The sequence below is a fragment of the Saccopteryx leptura genome, chromosome 3, assembly GCF_036850995.1.
Source record: "Saccopteryx leptura isolate mSacLep1 chromosome 3, mSacLep1_pri_phased_curated, whole genome shotgun sequence".
Taxonomy (NCBI): domain Eukaryota; kingdom Metazoa; phylum Chordata; class Mammalia; order Chiroptera; family Emballonuridae; genus Saccopteryx; species Saccopteryx leptura.
The window spans coordinates 231,174,177-231,191,034 of record NC_089505.1 but is presented as its reverse complement, the minus strand read 5'-3'; the positions used below and the strand labels follow the sequence as shown (position 1 = coordinate 231,191,034).

Here is a 16,858-nt window from a genome sequence, read left to right as displayed (position 1 = left end):
CCCGGCACGCCCACACCAGGGGTCGATGCTCTGCCCATCTGGGGTGTCGCTCTGCTGCAACCAGAGCCACTCCAGCGCCTGAGGCAGAGGCCATGGAGCCATCCTCAGTGCCCGGGCCAACTTTGCTCCAATGGAGCCTTGGCTGCAGGAGGGGAAGAGAGAGACAGAGAGGAAGGAGAGGGGGAGGGGTGGAGAAGCAGATGGGCACTTCTCCCACGTGCCCTGGCCGGGAATCGAACCCGGGACTCCTGCATGCCAGGCCGACACTCTACCACTGAGCCAACCAGCCAGGGCTAATACATTTACTTTTGCTAAGAGAACTTGTCTAATTTGTGTGTGTGTGTGTGTGAGTGTCAGAGACAAAGAGAATTTGAAAGAGGGACAAACAGATAGGAAAGGAGAGATGAGAAACATCAATTCTTCTTTGTGGCACCATAGTTGTTCAGTGATTGCTTTCTCATATGTGCCTTGACTGGGGGGGCTACAGGTGAGCCAATGACCCCTTGCTCAGGCCAGTGACCTTGGGCTCAAGCTGGTTGAGGCTTGCTCAAACCACATGAGCCTGCGCTCAAGTTGACTACCTTGGGGTTTTGAACCTGGGTCCTCTGCATCCCAGTCTGACACTCTATCCACTGTGCCAACACCTGGTCAGGCAGAACTTGTCTAATTTGAATGAATGATTTGACAATGAAGACTGGCTTTTACCAATGTGGACAGTTTCCTTAAATTTAATAAAACATGTCCCTTGAAAATTTAGTAGAATATATAAATTTTAAAGTACATACCATATACTATTTACATTAAAAAAAACTTTTACAATGATTTTAATATGAAATAATCATAGATGTCAATTTACAAAGTATAGGAGATTACTAAGATTTTAAAATCTTTTGTGGGCCATGTGGCTAAAATTTTTGAAGGCCAATGCTTTAGAGAATTCTAAAATATCACTGAAATAAACTGGAAATATTAAATAGTTACAATAGCTTTCTATAAGCCATTTGTAATATAAGTGACAAACTGTAATGATTCTACCTCATAACAACAATTAAACAAAAAAGTCTTCACATGAATTATTTATTTTTATTAAATATTTTTGGAATTTTTGCATGTAAATTGGAAGGTTTATGTGAATCTGAAATCTTGCAGTGATAATTTAGAGGAATGTGTGCAAAGGATAATGTGGGGCAGAATGTTTTTAATAGAAATGGGTATTTTATATTAATAATACAATCAGACTTTAATATAATGCACAATCTGATGTTTAGCTTGAAATTTCAAAGATAGAGAGATAGATAATTGATAAAATATGAACTAGGAGAAAGCAGAACATTAATCAAATATTTCAAAACATTGAAACTGCTTTGATATTACATATTAATTAGTAAGTACATTTGTTTCCTAAAAAAATAAATGTTTCCTTCTCTGTGCCAAATTCAAAGTTAACTAACATTATTATTTGATTCCTGACTCTAAGATACTTAGCATTTTCAACATGGCTTCATTCGTTGTCATGGCCCCGATTTTCTGAAGAATTCAGATATACCAGAAAAAAGCAAGAATTCTGGACCCAAAATTTGAGCTTCTTTTTTCATATTATATCCTATATTTTAAATTAATATATTTAGTTGAAATGTCTATTATAATAGTGAGAGGTAGCTAGGGAAAAAGGCAAGGCCTATTCATTTATTCATCCAAGTACAATGGAATTATCTAATGTCAGTGAGCACCCAGTCTACGGTAGTATAGAGTAGAAACACATAAAATACATTCCATATAGAACAGAAATTATACAAAAAACTGAAACATTACCCACCAGTGTCCTAAAAGCAGAGGGTGATTTTAAAGGATGTTATATAGCTTCTAAAGAGGAGCATCTACCAACATTAGAGAGTCAGAGAAGAAACCTATGTAAAGTATTCAGTAAAATTGCATTCTGCTTGATGAAGAGTTATTTGTCATTAAGGGGAAATGTCAAAAGGCATTCAAAACAAAATTTCTGAGTGGAAAGGTACTTTGTACAAGAACAGTTGATTTGTTTGAGAAACTCCAAGTAGTTTAGTGTGACCAAAGAGTAGGGTGTATGGTTAGGCGGTACAAGACTTGGCCATAATTAGGGAGGAATAGAGAATAAAGTTCTTGAGGTATTAGGCAAAGCAATTAAAATTCATTTTAAAAATCCTGGAAAGTCATTGATATATTTCAGGTAGGACATGATAATATAGTATTTTATTGTTTCAAAATTATAATAATTAGTATGAAGTGGTATAAGTCTGCATTATGGAAAGGAAAGTCAGTTGAGAAAGGTAAGGAACAATAATAGCTGAACTAAAATGACCATGGGAAAGATAAAATGTGTATAAATTAAAATTATGAAAATAGTCTTCCAATTTAATAATTCAGTAAATGTTAGGTTAAATGAGAAAGAAGTCAAAATAACTCCTATGGCTTTGGTGATTAGGTATAAGATTATGTCAATGTTACTCACTAAAATACAGAATATAATAAAAATTATACATTTTGGGGGGAAAAGCAGTGAGCCAACCTTTAAATGCATAATTTATGACATTACAAGGAATACACAGATGGAAGTAACCATTTAATTGAAGTATTGCTGGATATCAGAAGACAGCTTTGTATTTCAAAAAACTCATGTGTGTATACCAGTTATGGTAAGCATTTATTCCACTGTAAGTGATAGAAACCCAAGTCAAACTAATGTAGAAAGGAAGATTTTTAATCTCATATAGAATATAGGGCTACTTTCATGTACAAATTTACTTAGAATCCCAAAACGTCATGTCTCTGCTATTTCCTATGGGTTGGCTACAGTTTCAGAGTACATTTGAACATTGTCATCAGCTTCGAGATTCTCTCAACAATGACTATTTTTTTAGAACTCATATCTTCATATCACTTAAACCTAGGAAAAATAGAATGATTTTCTTCTCCAAAAACCTCCACCAAACATCTTATAATCTTTTAGAGTGGGTTGCTTGCTTTTTTCTACACTGATAATCATGGGCAGGGTACAGGATTTGATAATTATCACCGGTTAGTCTTGCCTCTTTGGAATTGTATGAAGTATAAAAGTCATCTGGAAACACTTGGACCAAGAGCAGAGAAGATGATAATTCTACCACAAAAAAAGCGGAACATGTTACCAAAGAAGGGAAATAAGTATTGAGAAATATCCCTTAGGTATGGCAATTAAAACAATAGGTTTAGAACCAGAGTACCTTGGATAGTGTATAGGAGGTAAAAGGCATTATCTTGAAATCTTCTAAGGAAATTCTAGTGTTTAAGGAATCCACAGTGAGTGAAGGTTTGGTAAAGACTTTTTGAATAGAAAAGCATATTGTAATTCTTAGATCAATTTCCTGGATCATTAGTGATTTCTCATAATCTCTTATTCCCTATCTAGAATTATTCTTTAATGCTATATACTTCACATTTGCCCACATTGGAGCTCAGCTGCCATTTGTCTAACCCCACCTGCCTTCAGGAGTTCTCTGCATTTTACTCCCACTGACTCAGCATTCCTTTGTTTAGAAGAGCTTGGATAATTTACTGTGTACTCCCACTTAGAGGTTATTTATAAAAATCTTTAAAATTACTGTCAAAACTGGGGAATGACATTGTTAAACTTTCCCACCCAATACAGAATTATTTTAGCTCTGTTCTTTTTCTCCTAATTGCATGTATTCCTTATCCATGGTAATTCATACGTATTTGTTAAGCAGCACACTAGGTGGTTAAAAGTGCATCATCACCTTGGGGCATACTGATGAGTTCAAAGACATTAAAGGGATCTTACTTAATCACAAGGCAATTACATTTTATTTGCTTTTTTAACAGTGTCAATGATGAAACTTTGCTTAAGAGCATGCATTAGCTGTGCTCACCATTTACTGTTCTGATTCTTCCATTAATGAAAGGCTTTACCTTGTTTCCTATTGACAATACATAGACCGACTTCAAGTTTTCTTCTCAGTTTTAACACTAACCAATCAATAATAAAATTATTTTGAACTTATTCCTGAAGAATTTAAAACACTTTTTAGAATTGTTACTAAGAATGGGAAAAGAAATTCCCATTCTGTGGGTTAAGAGCCCTTTTCACATTATATGAGTGATTCCCAAATGTTGAATTTATGAATAGGAGCCAGCTTTCTTTTTTTTTTTTTTTTTAAATTAAATTTAAAAAAAAAATTTTTTTTTTAAATTTTATTTATTCATTTTTAGAGAGGAGAGAGACAGAGGAGAGAGAGACAGAGAAAGAGAAGGGGGGAGGAGCTGGAAGCATCAACTCCCATATGTGCCTTGACCAAGCAAGCCCAGGGTTTCGAACCGGCGACCTCAGCATTTCCAGGTCGATGCTTTATTCACTGCGCCACCACAGGTCAGGCCAGGAGCCAGCTTTCTTATGGCAATATTAGCAGGCTAAGATGAAATGATAAAAATAAGGTGAAATGATAAAAACAAGAACACACCACAGTTTAACAAAAAACTTACATTTATTTTATTGAAAGGCCTATCCTTATGACATATATATATATATTCTTATGGCCTTAATATATATATATATCTTTTGATGTTAATATATATCCTTTTTTTGCTGAAGATGTGCTTATTAAATAAATAATGTGGGCATTTTTAATATCCAGAGTTGTCAAAATAAAAAAGTTGGAAAATATTATGTTTGTCTTCCTTACTTTTTAAAACATTATATGGTTTGTAAGATTCTAAATATTAGTAAAGTTGATTTGTATGCCAGTAATAAAGAATTTCATCTATTCAGCTGAACTTTCATGACCTGAGTAAAAATGACATATCCTAAAAATACAGATTGTTCTTCCCACTGCTCTCTCCCCATGGCAAGCTGACAGCCACACACATAATCTAAGGCAAAACATATGTGAAATTTACTGGTCAGCTACATACTGATTCATATGGACCATTCATCTCCAAAACACAGTTTAGTAATCTCATAATGCTCTAAGAATAACTTCAAATAAACCACAAAGGAGGATTTTCTCTATACTGTATTCTATGTTGATAGAGCGCATGAGAATGTGTATTTTTTTCATTTTAACAAGAATGTTTCCAAGAAAGAATTATAAATTGCTAAATTGCTTAGTTTAAAATATATATATATATATATATATATATGAACATATAAATAAGGAAAGATGATATGATGGCATTTTACTTATTACTTTTTAAACAAATAAGTGTTAGATACTAAGAAAGTCCCACCTGACCAGGCGGTGGCACAGTGGACAGAGCTTCAGACTGGGATGTGGAGGACCCAGGTTGGAGATCCTGAGGTTGCCAGCTTGAGCATGGGCTCATCTGGTTTGAGCAAAGCTCACCAGCTTGGACCCAAGGTCACTGGCTCGAGCAAGGGTTAACTCATTCTGCTGTAGCCCCATGGTCAAAGCACATATGAGAAAGCAATCAATGAACAACTAAGGTGTCGCAACGAAAAACTGATGATTGATTCTTCTCATCTCTCTCCATTCCTGTCTGTCTGTCCCTATCTATCCCTCTCTCTGACTCTCTCTCTGTCTCTATCAAAAAAAAAAAAAAGAAAGAAAGTCCCAAGCACTTTTCTATTTGCTAGAAATTAATAAAATCAGCCAAAATCCCACCCTTATGGAGGTGAAGGAATAATGGAGGATGCAAGACTTCATCAATGGTCTTACAAGAAAATACATATTTATATATTTGAATACAGAGACTATATATGTGTGTGTATATACATTTACATATATATGTATGTGGATATATAAATATATATATATATTTCAGATCTGAGATAAGTAAAAATTTATAAAGAGGGAATTCAAACTGGAGAGAGAGGAGGTGAAAACTGAAATTTCAGAGAAACAGATTAATGTGAAAGGCTAGTGGTGGCCTCAATGAAATGTAGATTAAAATAATTTATTGTTTCTAGAAGGAAAAAGAAGCCCATAAGTGTTTTACTTGAATACAATTATTTGATTAATGTGATGAAAATATTGTTTTGATTGAATGTAGACAATTGACTTGAGGGGAGCCAGAGGGATGCATATGGGTAAATAATTTAGGTGTTTATTGTAGATATTAAGGTCTCTATTGTAGCTTGGACTAAGACAATGGTGTTAACAATAGAGATGTTCTGAAGTAAATAAGCCTTGATAACATTTAACAGGTATATTGAGATATTTTTTTACTGAATTTATCAGGGTGACATTGGGTTAATAAAATTATATGGGTTTCAGGTATACAAGTATATATTATATTATCTGTGTATTGTTTTGTGTATTCATCAACCAAGGTCAAATCTCATTACATCACAATTTAGCCCATATTTATCCTTTTTTCTCCCAACACACCTTTTCCCTCTGGTAATCACCATACTGTTACCTGTGTCTATAATTTTTTTGTGTTTGGGGTTTTTTTTTTTTGTAATCCCTTTGCCTGTTTTTTTGTGACAGAGACAGAGAGAGACACAGAGAGAGAGACAGACAGATAAGGACAGACAGACAGGAAAGGAAAAAGATAGGAAGCATCAATTCTTTCATGCAGCACATAAGTTGTTCATGGATTTCCTTCTCATATGTGCCTTGACTAGGGGGCTACAGCAGACCAAATAACCCCTTGTTCAAGCCAGTGACCTTGGGCTCAAGCTGGTGAGCCTTTCTCAAACCAGATAAGCCCACACTCAAGCCAGCAACCTTGGGGTCTTGAACCTGGGTCCTCCGCATCCCAGTCCGATGCTCTATCCACTGAGCCATCTCTTAGACAGGCAACTCCTTTGCCTTTTTTATCTCCCCAATCAGTCTGTTTTCTGCATGTATGAACCTATTTCTATTTTGTTTGTTGACTTATTTTCTTCAATAGATTCCATATATAAATAAATCATATAGTATTTGTCTTTGTTTCACTGGCTTATTTCACTTAGCATAATTCTCTTTAGGTCTACCCATACTGTTGCAAAAGCTAAGATGCCCTTTTTTATGAATGAGGAATGTTCTATTGTGTAAATGTACCACAGCATTTTTATCCACTCATCTACTGATGGACACTTGAGTTGCTTCCATATTTTGTCTACTGTAAGCAATGTTGTAATGAACATAGGGGAGCATATATTTTTTTGAATTTGTGTTTTGAATTTATTCTGATATATTCCCAGAAGTGGAATCATCTAGTCATAAAGCATCTCATTTTTAATTTTTTGAGGAAATTCTATACTGTCTTCTACAGTGGCTGCACTATACCCACCAATAGTACATGAGGCTTCCCTTTTCTTCACATCCTCACCAAGACTTGTTTGTTGATTTATTGACAGATATGAGGTGATTTCTCATTATGGTTTTAATTTGAATTTTTATGATGATTAGTGATGTTGAACATCTTTTCATATGTCTATCGGTCATCTGTCTGTTCCCTTTAAAGAATTTTTATGAATTGGATACAAAAAGTAAGGAGATGGGTGTCATGGTTTCCCTTTAATAACTGACTTGAGTCACTAGATGTGTAGGGATTCTATCACATGAGAAGTCAAGGTTTGAAAGGAGATGTGGACCATTTAGCAATCAGAATTCATTTGGGACATAGAAGAGAAGCTGATACGGAGGCACTGTGTGGAGATTTATGGAGTTAAAAGTGAGATCTGGTGTCAAAATACCAGTTGGTTGTGTCTCTGCTTATAGGTATCTAGTGACATTTGTGTGCTTATTGTGGGTATTTAGGAAAAGAGTAAGGAAATGTAAAGAAAAGAGACTTTAGACTGTGTCTTGAAGAATTTCAGTCATTAGAGAAGGAGAGGATCCAAAGAAAACACAGAGTAGGTAGCCTGACATAAGGGAAGATGCATGAAAGAGAGAAGACTAAGAAGCCAGGGGAAAATTATATCACCAAAATGAATGCTGCTTAGAGGCCAAGTAATATGATAGTTGGAAAATAGCCGATAGATTCGGAAAAATAGGTTTGATTGGTTAAGAAGCATGAACAATTTTAAAGTAAAGTGATCAACTAAACAAATGACTAAGCTGAGAATTGTATAAAAGGACAGAAAATTGGGAGAATGAATATACAGAGCGCTTTATAAAGTTTATCTATGAAACTGGAAGATTTCCAACTTGGTACCGACTTTTCAGATATTGTTACTTTGACCAAATAAAAACAAGAAGAAAAACTTAAGAAATTAAAATAAGAATATTTGAGGAATAAAAATGCTAAATTTTGTGGTATTTATTTAGTTGTATTTAGCACAATGGGTTGTTTTATTTATTTATTTTTGTAATTCACATAGGTTTTTAATACATACCATGCTTAATCATTCTCAAGAATCTGCCAGTGTGATTCAAGGATGTTTCATATTCCATTTAAAATATCAAGCATCTAAGATTTTAAAAATGTTATTTTATCTTCTGGACCTTTGAGGTATATTAATAAAAACTAATACTAACAACGTACTCACTAACACTTCTCTCTGCCATATATAGACATCCTTGTGTCTAAAGCCAAATATAGTATGACTTTTACAAGAATGTGTATGTGATTAAGACTAGAATTTCCTCAAGTTTATAGCACATCTGTAAATGTTTGTTCTGTTCTGATGCACTTTTACGTGGATAATCTCAAGAAATTCCTGTCAACAGGACTGGTAATTTGCACAATCATCTCTTATTTGATATGTTCGGAAAAACTTGCTTTGCTAAAAGATTTCATCAGTCATAAGTTTGCTTACAATGACACCTTACATTGTGAAATTAACATTCCATTGGAATCAGAAACTTGATTTGATTAAAATTAAAATATTACATGAGTATGATGAATTATCTCATAGCTATTATTGATGCTTCAGTAATAATGAAATTATCTGATCATATCCATAGTGACATTGAACTGGTATCAGCTCATTATATAACGAGACATATTATGTAGAACCTTTGAAAGCCAAGGCTGGAAGAAAACGCCCAGAGCTAAAGCAATATTTATGAAGAATGAGTGAAAAAAATATTTCAAAGAATTTTTTCTCAAATTTAACTTCCAGTTACAGCAATAAAGTAAAATATATAGAATATTTACTATTTTCCCAGCACTGCGCTAAGTTTGTGTAATCATTAAGGGCTGGAACATTACATTAAACTAGGCTATTTAACTTCAGATTCTGAGTTCACAACCCTTTCAACCACTATAACAGCTTCCTACCCCAAAATTGGTGATCTAAGTTTTTTAATAAATACACAGATATTTATACAGGTAACAGCAAAACACATGAATAGATATTTTAGGAAAGATAAAATAAATTAATAAAATTTAAAAACATATTTAATCTCATTAACAGACCAATAAATGGAGTTTAAAAGCAAACTAGCATTTTATATGTAATTATTAAATGAAATGTAAACTAATGTAGCAACATTTGGTTGTCATTTAACACTTCAGTATTCTTGTGGAGCTCATGTCCCAGGAATTAGCTCATTCAACATCCATTCCTAACTACCTTATCTCTTTTATAAAAGCTATAAAATTAAATACCTTATTTTTCTACGCTTCTAGTCAAGTATAGATTTGCAACATGGTTCTCATCAATGATAAGTCAAAAGATGTCTACTGTAGTTAGTTGCTTATCTACATAAAAGACAAAACCTTGTAAAGAAGCTTTTGCTTCTTCCATTCTCTACCAGAATGGACTTCAGATATGGTGCTAGAGTAAATAATTCATGACCATGAGGCAACACTAAAGAAGATAGAACAGAATAGAAAGAATTTGCATTACATCATGGTGCCACTGTACTATCCTTGAACATTTTACTATATGAGGCAAACAAAAACAGTTCTTGTTTAAGTAATTGTTATAGAATGTTCAGTTCTTTGCAGCCAAAAGCTTTCATAATCTCTGCAGAGTGATTTTTTTTTTTATGTCTGAATAATCTCTAAAATGATGAGAACTTCTACTCAGTTATTTAAATTCTGGGAATTATTCCAGAGATGGATTTATACCAGACCTATGTGCCCTAAAATGAATGAGTTTGGGTAAGGAATTGTTTCATATTTAAAAGTGTTTATTTCAGCACTATTTATAATACTGAAAAGTAGAAAAAATTAAATGCTAAGTAGGGATTGAAAGGTAAATTAAACAAGTGATGTTTATTTAATGGACCATTATCTAACAATAAAATGAGTCTGGGAAATGAATAATGCTAAAAGAAAACACTATATTATAAATAGAAAGTACAAAATTAATATTCAAAATTATATACAGTATGTTTAAAATGCTGTATTAAAGCAAATATAATGCTGTTTTGTTTTTATTGCCATTTTCAGCTATTTTTAAATATAACTATAGTAATAAATAAATAAAACTTTGAAACTTTTAAAAATTTCACTCAAAAATTCAATACAGAAGCAGACTAAATGTATCATGAATTCATTCATATTCACATATTTCATTTGTATTTCGGCACATAGTCTCTTTTCCATTCCATATAATTTTAAGGCAACTATCGACATGATATCATCATTTTTATGTATCAATAGTAATTTCAATCATATCGTAAGTAGATAAAAATGCTTTTAAAAAATGATAGCCATATCATTATTACACTTAGAAGGATTTACATAATTCCTAATATAATTAATTTTTTAAAAACTTTTCAGGTGATCATTATAAATTGTTTACTGCTTATTTGTGTTAATTAAAATCCAAATGCATTCCAACTATTACGATTTGGTGGATATTGTCTCATTGATTTTTTTGCAGTTTACTTATTGAGGAAACTGAGATACTCAAGTGGAATTTCTCAAAGCATGGATTTAGCAAATTACATCTTCTTTGTGGTATTTATGTTCCTTCATCATACATGGATTTAATTTGACAATAATAATTCGTGGATGGCAGTGCTTTTTTTATGTTTTTGTTTATTAATAACCATAGATAATGCCAAAATCCACATTTTATTAGAGATTACAGAAAGGTGGTAATTTACTTCAAACATGCCTACTTTGTTTATAAAATGAAAAACTTCTAAAAAGAAAATGTTTATCTCTTCAACTATTTGGTTATTCAAATGTTTCTCAACCCAGGTGCTATTGATAATTTTAGACTAGATAATTCATTGTGTTGAAATGTTGTTCTGTACTTACATGATGTTTACTACCATTCTAGCCTCTTCCTACTCAATGGCTGTAGCATTCTTTCTTTAGTCATGGCAACTAAAGATGTCTCCAGACTTGGGCAATTACCACCTGGAAACAAAATCACTCCCAGTTAAGAACCACAAGATTCTCTCAAAGTTCATTCATAAAAAAGCAGAATAATATTTAATTCCTTCCTTTTTCCTTTTTAATTAGTTTTCAAAATAAGTTAGTTCTCAAATGTTCCTTAGAAGAGATAGATGAATATTGCCCTAATATCACTATCTGCTTTTATATGTACTTTATGTCTTTGAAATGGATTCTGACTTGTGCTATTTTTTTTCTTTTTGGTCTGTTTGAAACTCTTCAGGTTGTTTTCTAAATTCATTTGATGCATCCATTGGCTTTGCTTTGTGCTATAAAAAGTTCTCCCTAATGTAGATTTCCTGCCCAGACCCAAATCCACTATTTCTTAAAGAGGTTTTGTTGTTGTTGTTTTTTAGAAAATAGAATTTAAAAAGCACAATGGATACTTGAGGTGCTCATTAGTTATTAGGCCTTTCAGTGAACAAAAACAGGACATTTATACAAACATGTATACATTTATATATATTTTTCTGTGTGTGTCTGTGTATTTAGATTCACACTTCCATCCAAACTCAGGACTATAAAGCTCTTACATAATCTTTAATGTTACACCTATATATCTTTTCTTCACTGCTACAAATCACAATTACTAATAATATCAACAAAGTCATTCATTTACTTTACACCTGTAGTAGACAAATCCTAATGTCCTTAAATCTCTACCTCCTGGTACTCATGTCCTAGAGCCATCTGATTCTTATAATCTTCATCTTCTGTCCTGATGAATTTTTTCAGTTTTCTCACTAGTTTGCTTTGAGGGAATTTATCTGCTCTATTGTAAGCTTCTCTATGGTAAGGCCCATGTGGCAAGAAACTGAGCAAGACCTCTCACTAATACCCATAGAGGAACCAAGGCCCTCAGTCTAACAGGTCAGAGAAATTGAATCCTGACAAAAATCATGTGAGTGAGCTAGGAGACATCATTTCACAGTGTGATCCTTGAATAGATCCTCATGTCTATAGCCTCAGCTAACATTTTTTTTTTTTCTGTATTTTTCTGAAGCTGGAAACGGGGAGAGACAGTCAGACAGACTCCTGCATGCGCCCGACCGGGATCCACCCAGCACGCCCACCAGGGGCGACGCTCTGCCCCTCTGGGGCGTCGCTCTGCCGTGACCAGAGCCACTCTAGCGCCTGGGGCAGAGGTCAAGGAGCCATCCCCAGTGCCCGGGCCATCCTTGCTCCAATGGAGCCTTGGCTGCGGGAGGGGAAGAGAGAGACAGAGAGGAAGGAGGGGGGGTGGTGGAGAAGCAAATGGGCGCTTCTCCTATGTGCCCTGGCCGGTAATCGAACCCTGGTCCCCCGCACACCAGGCCCACGCTCTACCACTGAGCTAACCGGCAAGGGCCCCAGCTAACATTTTGATTGCAGCTTTCTGGGTGACATGTGATACAAGCATTCAGTTAAATTGGACCTAGATTCCTGTCCCTCACAAATTGCTAGTTAGTAAATATTTATTGTTTTAGGCTGCTAAATTTTGGGTGAAGCAATAGATAATTAAAGTAATAGCCCAACACACACAACATAATCTCATAAAAAATATATGTGTGCTACTCTTACCACCACCAATTTGAATATTTAAAATATATTTTAGCCTGATCAGGGAGTGGCACAGTGGATAGAGCATTGAACTGGGATGTGGAGGACCCAGGCTTAAGACTCCGAGGTCGCCAGCTTGGACCCAAGGTTGCTGGCTCAAGCAAGGGGTCACTTGGTCTGCTGAAGGCCCATGGTCAAGGCACATATGAGAAAGTAATCAATGAACAACTAAGGTGTCCCAACGAAAAACTGATGATTGATGCTTCTCATCTCTTTCTGTTCCTGTCTGTCTGTCCCTATCTATCCCTCTCTCTGACTCTCTCTGTCTCTGTAAAAAAAATATATATATTTTTTAAGTTTTAAAATTTTTATTTTTTTTGTTTATGATATATAAATTCCTAGAGATAAACAGTCAAGTTATTGTGTTTTAAACTTACTTATTATAATTTTTACCTGTGTGATTATACCAATAACTCAATATCAATACTAAATTAGGTTCATTATTTTATTTAGCTTTCTATTATTTTAAACAGTTTTGTTTTATAATTATGAAAGTACATATATTACATAGTCTTAAGGCAAAACTCAGAAAATAATATTTTCTATTTCTGTTCTCTCCATCCTATTGTTTATCTAAACTTTCATGATTAACATTTTATTTTTCAAAAAGATATAATTAAATAATTTTATATATTTACATACTTTGTTATTGATATTAGGTAATGGAAGCATACTATAGGGTGGGGCAAAAGTAGGATTACAATTATTTATATGGAAAATAATACAATAATTAATACATAATACAAATATAAACTGTCTGCGCACTCACCACTGTAAAGCCATTTTGCCACACCTGTATATATATTGTTTTTCCATTTGCTTTTTTATTTTTCTAATTGAATTTATTGTTGTTACATTGATTCACTAAACCATACAGTTTTCAGGTGTACAACTCAATAAAGCCTCATCTGCATACTGCACTGTTCTCCCATCACGCAAGCAGTCTCTTTCCATCCCCATTCTTTGCCCACCTCTACTACTTCCCACTCCCTAGTAAACAAGCGATTTGTGGTGCACTTACATAATGGAATACTATTTGACTATTTTTAAAAAAAGAAAATATTACCTTCTGCAGCAACATGGATGGTCCCCTTGCTTTTATTCATTTTTCAATATATCCTAATTCAATATATCCTCAATTTTCATTCTGTTGAATATTAGGGTTGGATAATTCTTTAATGTAAAGGGGCTATCCTGTATTGTACAATGTTCCTCTCTTCCCAATAGATGTTAGTAGCACCTTCCCACCCAGTTTTGACAACAAAACTTGTCTTCAGATATTGTCAAAAGTCCCCTGGGGAATAATATCAATCCCTTTTGAGAACTACTGTCTAAAGTATCAAAATACTACATTCCTTTTTTTTTTTTTTTGCATTTTTCTGAAGCTGGAAACAGGGAGAGACAGTCAGACAGACTCCCGCATGCGCCAGACCGGGATCCACCCGGCACGCCCACCATGGGGCGACGCTCTGCCCACCAGGGGGGGGGATGCTCTGCCCATCCTGGGCGTCGCCATGTTGCGACCAGAGCCACTCTAGCGCCTGAGGCAGAAGCCACAGAGCCAACCCCAGCGCCCGGGCCATTCTTGCTCCAATGGAGCCTCAGCTGCGGGAGGGGAAGAGAGAGAGAGAGAGAGGAAGGCGCGGCGGAGGGGTGGAGAAGCAAATGGGCGCTTCCCCCATGTGCCCTGGCTGGAATCGAACCCGGGTCCTCCACTACATTCCTTTTTTAACAGCTGCACAATGCTAACTTGTGTGCATATAAAATTGCATATGCTGTGCCTTATTTTTTTCACCAGTACTTAATTGATAAACATTTTGTTCTTTTCATATCTGTTGCCCATTTACTATTAGTTATTTAATTTTCATTTTCATTTAGGAGATCTTTACAAATTAGTTTTAATAACCATTTGTAGTGTAAGTAGAAAATATTTTCCCAGTTATCCATGGGTCTTTTTACTTGTTTACAATGTAAATATTTAAAAAACTTAATGTCAATTTTTTAATTGCATCTGGATTTTGAGTAATGGTTAGAAATTCTCTAAAAGCCCCAAGTAGAGAGGAATTCAGCCAAGTTTTTCTAGCAATTGTGTAGTTTCTGAATCACTTTGTATTTATTATGATGTATTTAGTAAGAGAAATAATTTCGATATTATCTTTTTTTCGATGTGGCTTTTCAGTTATTTCAACACTGCTAATTTTAAAAGTTTTTCTTTTTGTCACTGGTTTGAGATGATTCCTTTATATTATATTTCCAAAATATCAGGTATATCTGGAGTTTTTTAAATTTTCTTTTATTAGATATCTTTAATAAAGATATTTATTAAAATCCTTTATTGAGGTATAATTTATATGCCTTGAAATACACTTGTTTTGAGAGTAAAATTAAATGTCTTTGAAAATGTACAAGGTGGTATAACTATCATCAAATAGAATTGCTCCAAAAAGATCTTTTACTCCCATTTGCTATTACTTCTTTTTCCATACCCAGAACAAAGAAACAACTAATCAACATTTTGTCTTTTTATATTTTGCCACTTATGGACTCACAATATTTGATATTTTGTGCCCGACTTCTTCTATAAGCATACTGATTTTTCAGATGCATTAATTTTGCATTCCTTTTTATTGTCAAATAATAGTCCATTGTATGGACATGCTGTATTTGTATTCACTTATTAGTTAATGAACATTTGGACTGTTTCTACCTTTAGGCTACTCTAAATAATGCTGCTATGAACATTCACACATGTCTAGTATAGTGGATAATAATACATATTTTATTTCTCTTTGAATTATAGCTAGAAACAATATAGCTGAATCATATGGTCGATTTATGTTTAACTAAAAAAGAAAGCTCCAAATTGTTTTCATGGCTTTTTTGTTCTTCAACTTTGGTGTGTCCATATGTATAAACTATACTAACGTAATTGAAGAAAATTTATCTTTTAATGTCTAAAAAGCTAGTCCCCTAGTATTTCCTGAATATTTTGCTTTTTGTTTTAATTTCAGTTTTGAAAAATGGTAATTTAATTAAAATCACATTAAATAGATGAAGTAGGGAGGGCATTAATTGTTATGATACTAATTTTTTTTATATTCAAGAATGTGGTACACCTTTCCATTTGTACCTTATCTTGGGATAGGCATATTCCACATCTGATTTGCGTCTCTCAGAAGTATAAGTTTTAGGCTTTTCTTTGTAAGTCTCTTGAGTCTCTTCAGTTCTGTGACATAAACTCTTTCATTATATCTTGTAGTTTTTCTCTCCCTTTACATCTTGTAATGAGTTGTTTTTTGTTTTTTACTATAAAGGCTATTGATTTTTGTGGTGATTTTATAATTTTCTACTTTGCTCAGTTATCTTGTTTATAGTTCATTTCCCATTAACTCTTGGGTTTTCTAGATCTATAATAGTGCAATCTAAAAATAACAGTTTTATATATTTCTAATTCTTATGCTTTTAACTGCTTTCTCTTTTATAAATGGGCTAGACAATACTACCAATAAAACCTAAATAATAGTGGAGATAGTAGGTATCCTTGTTCTACTTGTGGCATTATCAAGAAAGTCTCTACAATTCTCCATTGAGAAAGATGTAGTTTCTTGGATGAGTTATTCAACAATTCTTGTTTTAAGAAGAAAATTCTCTTAGAACCAGTTGGACCTAGGTATTTGTTAGGTTGGTTTTGTGCTCTGTAACAATTTTATTTCTTTTTTGGTGACTGGTGTTTTTAGACTTCTCATCTTTAGGACTGTGTAATTAAGTTGTATTTTTCTAGGAAAATAATGCAGTTCATCTAGTACTAAAGTAGTTTCTTTTTAAAAAATGTTTTATCTGCTGCAATAGTTAATTTACCCTTGTCATTTAAAAAAAATAAATTTTCTGAATCCGAATCTCTTTCCCTCAATATATTCCTTTTTTTCTTTTCTTTATTAAGACAGCTAGTAATTGGTCTATTTTTCTTCTTATTTTTAAA

At 33.8% G+C, this 16,858-nt stretch overlaps 1 protein-coding gene across 2 annotated transcripts in view; it reads left to right on the top strand.

Annotated features, from left to right (window-relative positions):
* The window catches only part of LRRTM4 (leucine rich repeat transmembrane neuronal 4), an 870,522-nt gene that overhangs the window by 106,453 nt on the left and 747,211 nt on the right, over positions 1–16,858 (top strand). The gene's annotated exons all lie outside the window — the stretch shown is intronic.